The sequence below is a fragment of the Colius striatus genome, chromosome 6, assembly GCF_028858725.1.
Source record: "Colius striatus isolate bColStr4 chromosome 6, bColStr4.1.hap1, whole genome shotgun sequence".
NCBI classification, from domain to species: domain Eukaryota; kingdom Metazoa; phylum Chordata; class Aves; order Coliiformes; family Coliidae; genus Colius; species Colius striatus.
In genome coordinates, this window is record NC_084764.1 from 19,887,675 (window position 1) to 19,898,539 (window position 10,865).

Genomic DNA, 10,865 nt, shown 5'->3' on the forward strand with positions numbered 1-10,865 from the left:
GAATCTCTCCATGCTACCATTTAATCTCATAAAATGTTAATGTAATCCCTTCACAAATATGTAAATGCAGTGCCACTATGGGTCTGGCAAATAATAAACAATAGTTATCTTATCCTGGGCTTTTCCTTCATGTAATTCTCAGCAATAATTTAGTCCTTGTCTTCCACTCTGAAGGATTTAAATGGAATGACCTTAATTCTGGTTTTGTTTGCTCTCTATCTGCTAAGCAGCTGCAGTGAAGACGAAGACAAACAGTAGATTAACAGTGGTACCTTTTATAAGGCTGATTAGTTCTTAAAATATGCTCAGTGGAAACAAAAAAGCATAAAATGAGGTCTGAGAGAGAGGCTTTTTTCATTGAACCTGCTACATTTCTTTCAGTAACCCACAGATACTGACTTTTCAATGAAATATTTTCTTGGAGGGCAGTTGTTTTTGCCAGCACAGCCTGTATAATATTTCAGAAGTGCAAGGTACGTACTTCTAAAATAATTTTTTCTTATTTATTTTTCTGGTTCAGATGAGAACTTTGTGGTGGATGAACTAAAAATATTTACTGATATTGAATAACATAAATTTTTGGCAATTATATATGTAATCAGTGGTTAAAACCAACACTAGAAATGATGCAGGCAATAGCTGTAATGGGTGCAACTGGTATTCCTGCAATTTATAAGCACTTTGCAGAAATATATTTTTAATATGTCCAAAGTGCGTAGAAGTGACTTGAGACAATGGGCTGACAACATGGTTTATAGCATGGCTTAGCAACAGCTGACAACACCCTGCAAATTTTAGGGCTGGATGTGGGGAACAATTTATCCATCAGTCAGTAAGGCAAAATGTGCTTACCTGAGCTGGTGTTTGGTAAAGCCACTGCCTGATAAAAGGGTAAAATAATGCCTTGATTGGGGTTTCTGTTATGACACCTATCTCCCCTAAAATATTACTCTCTTCACAGCACATGATTTGCTCCATTTGTGGAGGAGACAGCAAGCTTGCTGATTTAGCCAGCTCCCTAAATCACTTACATCCCCTTCCTAAAGCACCTAGGCATTCCTTAAATGTCTCCTATGAAATCCTGACCCAGCTTGACCTTGCTTATCAATCGCTTGTTGTTCTTTCAAAGAGTTGAAAGGATTACAGCAGATTAGCTAACATAGCCGCCTTCTCTATATTGTTCTGTGTGACAGTCTGTTCTATAATAAAAATAAAACAGCAATTTTAAAGCAAGTTTTGAGAATGGGTGTGCTTCTAATTTGCTATATCTCATGTTTTGTTACAGTTGATTAATTTCTGCATTTTAAAAATTTGTGTTTATCAGCAACTAGCTATTTTTTCCACCTTTTTTTTTCCTGGATCTTGCTGTAATGAAGTTCACCTCATGTCTAGTGAAATATTATCCTATGAGAAGACACTTTCCCATCTGATGTAAAATATATGTTTGGCTTTTATATAACATGTGCATAAACACATTTTTTTGTCTCATTCTGATGTCTGTTTTGATTTTTTAAATGTATAACTGTTTGTGTACCTCTAGTACCACAAAGAATAGCCTCAAGGAATTTGGGCATTAAAAAAAATGGATTCCCAAGAAGGACATTGGTCTGGAATTGTAACTCAAATCACGTGAGAGTGATCCACACTCTGAATTTCTTTGCAAAGGAAAAAAATCAAGAAGATAAGTTATAATGGAGTCAGAAAGGAAGAAAGTAGCTGCAACAAAATTGGGACAAAGGCATCAGCAGAGGGAAATTCTAAGGGAAAACCATTTTTGCTGGCAAGTCACAAACCTGAATTACTGAATTTGTAAAATATCGAGTTTAAAAGAAAAAAAAATAGTTTGGACAGTAACTTCAAAGGCTGTATCTCCAATGAGAATTGAGCAACTGAGGTCCTGGAGTTGCTGTAGAACAGAACTGATACAGCATCAGTTCACTTAACAAGAAATTAGTCCTTTAATTTTTCTCTTGCTTTCATTTTTGACTTAGTGGGCATCAGTAACAGTACTCCTTACTTATCATGATCTTTATAATCTTGAAAAGTTTCATATGTTTTTTTTCTGGGATTAGGAACTTTCTTAAAGTCAGGTTGGAAAACAGAAATTGCTCACACATAAAATTCAATGGTGATTGTCGAGCATTGTTTGAATGAGCATCCAAGGGGATGACTTTGAGGTGAGCAGGCTCTGACGGTGACCACACCTCCTGCCTGCAGAGCACCAGTGGCTCCCTGCTCAGCACATGGCTGTGTCAGCCACCCCACCCTACCAGCTGTCTGGGCATCTTCTGGTCTCAACTGTGCACATTTCTATGGGCTTGCTGTCCCCTTTGCCTGCAGATCTGGCCTTATGGGAGACCATGTGCTGGTGAGGACATATCCAGAGAGCCAGAGTTTAGTCCTGCATCTCTTAACCTTGCAAAAATGCTTATAACAAACTCTTGTCCTTTCATAGGCCAAACTCTATCCTCAGGTTTTCATATAATAGAGTTTCCTTCGAACTTTATTTTCATCTCTGTAGCCAAAGAGAGCTCCACCTGCTTTGGAGAACTGGCAAGCAGTCTTCAACATCTTCAGCACCAATGGTCACTGTGTTAGATTTGCACAGCACAGAGCCATGTAGGACTATGGGCTCAGAGTGCTGTGTATTTTCTTCTTGTATTAGTGGAGATTTTAGAAATTCTGAAATAGGTGGTGCTCTTCTTTAGAACTTGAGCTGTGGATTTGAGAGTTGAAATTTTGGCACTAAGGTCTGAAATTACCTTTTGGGCTTGAGCAGTTACATGGGAACCAAGTACCTGGATGGGTGTGAAGAGTTATACATCGCTTTTTGTGCATTTCAAGTTAAAGAGTTGTGGGACAACCCTGGTCTGGAAACTGCATAGCCACAGTAGCTATGTCACTGAAACAGAAAGCAGAAACACAGAAGATTTTTCAGTTCTGTCATTTTCCTTGATCCTTGGATGGAACAAGTCCCTTTTCTCTCTGTCAGTTTTGACTGTTAGGTATGCAGAACAAACCCTTATTTCCTTTTTGTGCCAAGTTATTAATTGATGTTCAGGAGAGGATGGGAGGAAAGAAGCTTTGTCTGACTCTGAAAAGCACCAGATGTGCTTTTTTGAATTGAGGAGAGGAATTAATTAAAACGAGGCAATAATATTAATCTGTCGACTGTAACAGGAGGGGGAGCTCTCAGCGCATCAGGCAGAGGAAAGGGCACTGGTGGGGAGCTCAGCTCTCCCAAACCAGAGAGGGGCTGGGGACTCTCCTATACTACAGCAGGAATGGGGGAGGGATGCCTTGTCACCTCTTTCACAGTAATACCTGTGTGACAGCTGAGCTGCTGCCACACTCAATCCAAAGGCATAAGCAGGAATGAATATTCAGTGATGAATGCGGGTGGAAATGCTGACAGGAGGAATGAAGTACAAATTAAGAAGCATTGGGATTCTCCTTAAAGTGTGTCTGTTTTGATTGCTATTTCTGTAGATTTTCACTATGTATTATATTATTTAACAGAGTAAAAGAAAAACAGAATACATGTTTACTGTGTACTAAGCTGTAAGTACCTTTTTCAGACATCAGTAATCATCCTTTCCAGCTGAGAAGGCAATACACTTGCAATAGAGTTCTCCAAAAAACAGCAATTGTCCTATTTTAGTGTTTCTGAAGCTATCCCTTATGGAAAAGCTCTCCTGAATTTAATAAGGGTAAAACTAACAGGGCTATATAGTAATTTCATAGAATTAAAAGAGAATTAGGAATTTAGCAGGAATTATACCTCTGCTGCAGATGAGGCTGGCATTAGCTGACGTGAGGCTATGCGCAGACCTGCCTCTGCCATGTGAGTAAATAATATATGTGCATGCAAGTGAGTGTGATAAACCCTGATTTACTGCCCAGTCTCGGAGGTGTTTGTATGCACGTTCTCTGCCAGGGGTGCCCAGCACGAATCTGGAGCACCATGCAGCAGAGGAGTGTGGAAAGGCAGGACCGCTGCTGTGGCCAGACCCCGCTCTCAGAACACGCAGGGCCAGCTGCAGTCCAAGGTGAGCTCTAAGTAAGAGAGTCACTGTACTTGACTGTTGCTTGGCAAATTGTATGAAGACTACCAATTTCTCCAGCTTTTAAAAGTAATTTCTAAGAAAATTAGAAAATTCTGAGAAAAATAGAAATGACAAGGGATTTGGGGATGCAATACCCATGTGAAGTCATTGTGGCACAGATGCCCAAGTAGTTTTGTTATTTTGAAACCTCTTCTCTCAAGCTTTAAAAGCACATGGACTCCATGACAAGAAAATCTTTTTTCCCCAAAGGACAACTCATTTTTTGTATTGTGCACAACGGTTATTAAAAACTTTATTTTCTTCTATCTTCACCTAAATTATTTTGGCATTAGTCAAAGGTCTGTTCCTTGGATTATGTGTTTGTATTGGTTCCCCTGTGAGGAAATCAGCATCTCCTACTACTTCTTTTTGGATTCCCATCTGACATGTGGAGGAGCTGAGCACGTGAGAGGCAAAAACTTCTGTGAAGTGCTAAGCGTGTGCCACCAACAGTACCCAGTGCAGGAGGCACATGGGCTATGGGATGGTCCCAGCCCTGCTGTGCTTGATTAACAGTCCAGACAAAAGAAAAATCTCACTAAATAAGGAGGAATAGGAGACACATCATTCTTATTTTACAGATGTGATAGAGATCCAAGCGCGTGGGGTACTTGGGCAGCTGCAAGCTGTGGCATATGAACCTCAATGGCTGCACTAAAGCCAGCGAGCACACCCACAACTGAGTGCAGGTCCTGGTCTTGCCAGCTTTCCAGGTAAGTTGAGTTACCTGCAATACTAATTGTTGCTTGCTTTCTTTAAGGTTCTTGAATTTTATTGATAAATTGCTGTTTTTCCTGCAAATCCATGGAACTTTGGTGACATCCAGTGACAGGTTCTGCTGAAAGGAGTTTTTTTCCCCCTGGAGTGACAGGAGAGTAGCCCTGGTTCCCTGCTGGTTTCTCCTAATGGGATCAGGAGATGAATTTGAACACAAGTTGAAAATCAGAGACTCTCAAAACATATACTATTTGATTGTTTTAGGCAATTGAGACTTACCTTAGGTTTACCTTCAATCTTTAATGTGAAAATTTCTGTTGAAAAGGTGTTAATTAATCACACTTTAAATCATTATCTTGACTGACAATCTATTTAAATAAACTAAGACTGTTTGAAGAACTTTCTCAGGGCTTCTCCCTAATTTTCCTGAGATGCCTCTTAAAGAAATTGTCTGAACATCAAAGTGCCTGATGTTTTAATGTGGGGTTTTTTTGATAGTTTAATTAATGTTGGAGTAAAACCTCATTTCTTGGAAGACAAGGGAAATCAGTGATTATATAGTCTGGTGGTGATATAAAAAGTAATAAACTACCTGTGGTACCTTACTTTAAAAGGCAGGCATTAATAGATTAAATCTTAAAAACCAAATTATTGCATTCACCTCCTAAAGTGTAGTGGTTTAAGCTGAACAGAACCTGAGGTTAAATGATGTTTCAAGACATAGAGAAATCAATGAATAGTTAAAAGCTATATTCAAGCTAAATTGCCAAATGGTTAGCATTGTATAGTAACATTCAAATCAAGGCAATTGTTCTTGTAATAAATATAATTTCTATAGGATTTCCTTAGATTATTCAGTTAATCGTCAGTGTTGTTTTACCTCTTTATAATAATGTGTGCTTTCTTTTTTAAAAAAGATAAAAAAGCCCAAACTTGGTTATTTCTTTGGTCAGGGCCTATTTGCTCCTTTTTTATGTGAGATTTTCAATACTCGGCAATGATGCCGAGCAAAAAAGGTCCATCCACTTCACTTGTGATGCCTCGTGCATTACCTAAAGCACAACAGAACAATGCCAGACAACAGAGCCTTTCTCCCCGCTAACAATGCAGTCACCATGACAACCAGCAGAAGAACGTTTGGCCAGAAAAAGCTGGGAGCTTGGCGGACCAGCCTAATCAAAAAATGGAATAACATGACAACAATTACACTGATGAGTGAGAGGGAAGCTACAGATGCATTCAGACACCTATGGCACTGCCGGCTGGATGCATTCAGATTTTTTTCTTTTTTTTTCTTTTTTTTTGTTTAGCATCTTCTGTTTTTTAAGAGCAGGTAAATAGACAAGATCGAATTGTGTAACAGAATGTCAGTGCTCTAGTTAAATTGAAAATTCTTTTTCTTTTGCTGTGCTACTTCAAGCACACTGAAGAGGCTTTAGGAGAGATGAGGTTTTGAAGTGAAATATGTAATAGATACAATGTGAGTGTCACAAGGCAACTTTATTTAGCCTTAAAAATGTAAACTCGGATCTTCAAATGTGCAGATGCAAATAAATTTGACCGGGTTGTGCAATGAGTAACCAACCTCGCCTTTCACTTTAATTTCACAAACTGGACACATGTCAAGCATTGATTAGAAGTGATGGCTCGTTGTTTTTAAACAAACCCCTTCCACATATTAGTATCCACTGTAAAATTTATCATGGGACTTTATGCAGACCTCTTCTCCAGATCTGTGGAAACTTGAGCTACAACTGTACATGTGCCACAAATCAGGCAACAGACATAACAATGTACTTCTCTGAAATATCCCAAGTTTACTGTTGCACTAATAGCCTCCTATTATAAGCTCCCAATTGTGTGTTAGAAGTTCTGGTATTTTCTTTATAGGAAGGGAATTTTCACTGCTGTTGCTGAAAAATGTGTATGTGATTTCTACTGTTGAGAATAATTTATACATTCCAGGGAAGGGGATAGAAGAGGGAAGATGCTGCTTATAAATGGTGAGGTATTTGAGGGTAGCCAGGAAGTGGTTTAGAGATTTAAGAATGGTGGTGGGCACAAAATCCTCTCCATTTTTTTCTGCTTATCTATCAATGGCACATTGGTATTCTGTGGCCAGTCCTTGCCACACTAAGCCAAAACTGTTTCTGTACTCACTCCTGCCCCCTTTCATGCCCTTGCTGGCCTCTGGGTAGAGTCTTGCAGCCAACTTTAGATAAGAGATCATACAGAATTATTAATTATTAAATGCATAATTAAAACAGCTATATGAAAAAAATGCTCGGGCAAGCCCTTGCTTGAAGCACTTTGAACTTGACTATGCAAGGGAGCCTTCAAGCACGGCAAAGAGAAAGCTGTGGGATTCTCAGACCAGGAGCCTAACACAGCCATCAGCACTCATTGTTGAGCCTCTGCTATTGTAGGACAAGGAGGCTGCTGGGCTCCAGGGATGGGCAGTGCCCAGCTCAACAAACGGTGGAATACAAGGTAGCAGTAAAGCCAAGCAGTGTTTTACAGGTGGTGGTCTGCCACTCTCATACTAAATGATGCATTCTCACTTGCCTGCCAGATTCCTAGCACCAACTTCACATCTGAATTCACTAGTCAGCTAAAGACAGCCCCAGAGATCCTTAATTCCATATGTTACTTGTTTTGTACACGTACAAAACTCTTTCCCTCCAAGATGTCTCCATTTCACATGGACACTATGTTGACCATCTCTTTTATGAAGCTATCTGAAACCCACTGTCTCCACTGAAAATGCCGTAAGAGTAGATGAGCTCATATCAACGGAAAAGTGCTAACTCCATCACGTTCATCTTGGAGCTGGGGACATGAGTGCTACCAGCAGTGACAAACGCAAATTAGCAGGTAAATTTAGGTTGTTTGCAGAGCACCATTTAAATTAAATAAGATAGGTATCAGAGAGATTAGATAGGTCTGAGTGAAAATGCTAAAGCTTAGTAGAAACCTTAGGAACAAGATACAAAACAGGAGGAAACTGGAGAGATTAAGAAAATAGGGACTGTGTTAAAGACAAGTTCAGATCAGCCATACCTAGGCTGGAGAGCAGGAATTGAGGACACATTCATCCAGGGGAGCTTAGAACAAGGCTGGGGTTGTAATCACGGTTGTACGGCAAGCTACAATGCTTGCCCTGGCACCCTATTGTCCTTGAATTTCTCCCCTCCTCTTACATCAGGCTGTTGTTGCTGCACCCAGCCTTCTCCTGCTTGCCTAATGAGTGCTAAATGTTAGAAGACCTGTTTTTTCATTTTCTTCTTTTTTATTTTTTTCTTTCCACAGAAGACCACGGTCTCTTGCTCTATTTTCTGGCTCTCCACCCTATTAAATACCCTCAGGCATACATAGAGGAAAGTACGGAAAGAAGATACATCATAGGAAAATGGGTTTTCTTTCTGCTGGAAGCAGGGTAGCAAAGCCTCCATCTGCCTGAGTGCTCTGTAACATAAGTTGAACAAGCTGGTATATCCTCAGGGCAGGCTGTTTTCTTTGCAGTTTTCTTACAGAGATAGAGGGAGATAAGGGTAGAGGCAGGGGCCTGCTCAGGAGATGGGAAGACTCTGGAGAAAGCCCCAAGGAATATTGGGTTGTTGCAACATCTCAAGACAACAAGACAACATGCCCAGGTATATCAAATCAAAAGAACAGAAGAGACTTTGTGAATGTAAGAGGCATGCAGAAGGAGTAAACTACAAGGAAATGGGACTTATGGTCCCCTCACAAATCCCCTTGCAAGCAGAAGATTAATAGGGAGCTGATAGAGGTGACTCCAGTCATGCTGCTTGCTCTCCTGCTACATGTGTGACTCCAGTCATGCTGCTTGCTCTCCTGCTACATGTTCCTGAGCATGGGGGGCTGACACTGTGATATGTCAGATCTCAAGGTGGAGCTGTTTGCTGATCTGGTCTCCTCCTTCCCTGTCTGTCCAGGGAAGAAGGGAGCAAGGAGATGGTGGGCTCTGCAAGTGTGTCATGCTGGTTTGATGTGCCACTTAGGTAAAAAATTTCTTTATTAGCTCTGAAGAGCATGACGAATACTTTGGACTTTTCACATCATTAAATAAAAGATTAAATGACATTACTCAAAAGGCTAATACTGGAGGGATTCTGTCAATAACTTTCAAAAAGCTTTTGGGCTGTCTGCATAACAGACATCTTTCAGTTCTTGGACCATACCTGCATTTATCCTAGTAAATTAACTTTTTTATGCTCTTCCACATCAAAGGCTTTTGTAAAACCTTAGGTCTACCACATCTGTATTATATAGGTGAAAATTCTTAATTAAAAATTTAAAAAGCATGACCTATTTTTGATAAAGTAAAACCAATGTTGAATTTTCAAATGTTTTTAAATATTGTACATCTAATAATTGCTTTTTTGTGGGTATAACATGAAATATATATCAGAATATCATCAACCTTTAAAATATTGTACTCAAAAGATAAGTGCCCTAGTAACCCAACCCCATCAAGTAACATGTTGATTAATATATATGGTATAATAATAATACAGGCTAAGAGAAAGGGAGGTGAATGAAAGGCACCAGAATAAGGTCCTGGATAGAAGACATCAAGATGGCAAGGGGGGGCACAGAGCATGAAAAAGACAGGAATAAGGGTTGAGGATGTTTGAATTTCCCATTAATATTACTCTAATAATTTTTAAGAGTGACTGAAAGTACTTCACCACAGGCTGTTTGGGGCTGTTTTTATGAACTAGTACACCTTTAGCAAGGAAATGGTCTGCACTTGAAGCTTCTTGGAGTACTGCAAAGCCCTTTCTTCCCCCTGATCTGCTCCCTTCTATTCCTCATCCCCCACTGACAGCACAATGACACAGGGAGGATTTTCTTTCTTTTGTTCTGCCCCATTCCATTTCCATCCTCAGGACAAATCCCATAGAAAACTCACCAAACCACCGCTGGCAGGAGTATTTGCAGACTTCTGGAGCATAATATGTGTCTCTGTCCATTCATTGATAATTGATTAAACATTTCAGTGAATTTTAAAGGTTGTTATTTTTTTTTCCTTCTCTCTTGTATACTCTCCCTCTCCTGGTCATGTATTTTCTCTTCCTTGTCCAAGGCCCCTCACTTTTCTTTCCATTGAGTTCTTGTAACTAACATACCCCTAAATGAACAGTTATATCCTTTGCAGCCTGACCCAGGCAGTCTACCTGAAGTAAAAGCTAAGCTGGTCTTACCTAAGGAGTTTGTTCTTTGTAAACAGCTGAAAGATGTCTGTTATTAAGAGACAGCAGAAAAGTGGTTTGTGTTTCTAAATGCACAATAATAAGAGTGTTAAAGAGGAATGAACGACCACACTGGCATATAAGTATCCTCTCTCAGTTTTCAAAGTTTTTTAGTCATCATATGCAGAAGAAATGCCCTATATGTTCAGTGAAGCTTTCTGGAGGAAAGACAAGTTAGTAATCTTAAACAGTGTGAGGAATGCTGGCAAGAAAACCACCCCTGAATCTGAGAAGAGGCTGAAATGCAGCGGTAAGAATTTCAGGGTGTGAGAACTTGCACACTTCTTTTAACAGGCAGCAGCAGGAGCGGTTCTTCTGACACCTACTCTGACCAGATGAGGAGGATTCTTGCTGGAATTGCAGAGGTTGGTCTCTTTGGGCTGGGGAAAAGTTAGAAGCTAGATAAGAATGCAGTCCTGAGACTTTCTTCAGCTGTATCAAGTAAGTATTGCACCGCTGAAAGGATAAGCTGAAGTCACAAGGGCGACGCTGTGGTCCTCAGGACCTCAGTGTGGGTCTCCAGGCTGTCAGTCTCTGAAGAAGCAGCTCAGCAAGTATGCTGGGCCTTCAGTAAGAGACAGTCTAACTCATACCTTCAGGTCAAAAGAGGTATGCCAAACAAGGACAAGGACTTTGGCCAACATTTCTTATCTCTGTGTTCTAGATCAAATTTCTGTTAATCTGTTGTTAATCTGTATTCTTTATGGAGACATTAATTAATCTAGTGATCCTGAAACAGACCTCAGTTGTTTTAGAAGCTATTGTG

General features: G+C 40.0%; 1 long non-coding RNA gene across 1 annotated transcript; it reads left to right on the forward strand.

Moving 5' to 3' along the window:
- The first annotated feature begins 343 nt into the window (after window positions 1-343).
- On the forward strand, window positions 344-8,889 carry LOC133625658 (uncharacterized). Its single transcript, XR_009818973.1, has 3 exons — window positions 344-473; window positions 4,688-4,819; window positions 8,133-8,889. It is a non-coding gene; the product is annotated as an uncharacterized LOC133625658 (long non-coding RNA).
- The last annotated feature ends 1,976 nt before the right edge of the window (window positions 8,890-10,865 follow it).